This window comes from Vespa velutina, chromosome 6 (genome assembly GCF_912470025.1).
Source record: "Vespa velutina chromosome 6, iVesVel2.1, whole genome shotgun sequence".
NCBI lineage: Eukaryota > Metazoa > Arthropoda > Insecta > Hymenoptera > Vespidae > Vespa > Vespa velutina.
The window spans coordinates 1,097,325-1,097,630 of NC_062193.1; the positions used below are offsets into that span (position 1 = coordinate 1,097,325).

At 25.2% G+C, this 306-nt stretch overlaps 1 protein-coding gene across 1 annotated transcript in view; it reads left to right on the forward strand.

The window, feature by feature from the left end:
• LOC124950240 (innexin shaking-B) overlaps positions 1-306 on the forward strand; it is a 29,165-nt gene extending 28,859 nt beyond the window's left edge. Inside the window, exon 6 of the mRNA XM_047496691.1 lies at positions 1-306. This exon is cut by the window's left edge and continues 1,716 nt beyond it. The gene's annotated coding sequence lies outside the window, so the exon portion shown is untranslated.

The window sequence follows — 306 nt, forward strand, 5'->3', positions numbered from 1 at the left end:
AAAAAAAATACAAAAAAAAAAATGTTTCTTTACGAAAACGACGAACGAAGAATTATAAGTACATATTTTATAAAAGCGATCGAGTGTACATTGAAAGGGATTGAAAAAGTTGAAGAAGAAAAGAAAAGTTGTATTAATCTAATAAATCATTTCATTCTCTAAAAGTGATAGTGATTATATGTTCCTAATAATAAACGAATTGAAATATATTAATTAATTGTTCTCTTTCAATGAGTTACGATCAGATCTGTGTGTTTATAATTCTACAACATATTGCATACATGCATGCATAGATTGATAGTAAGT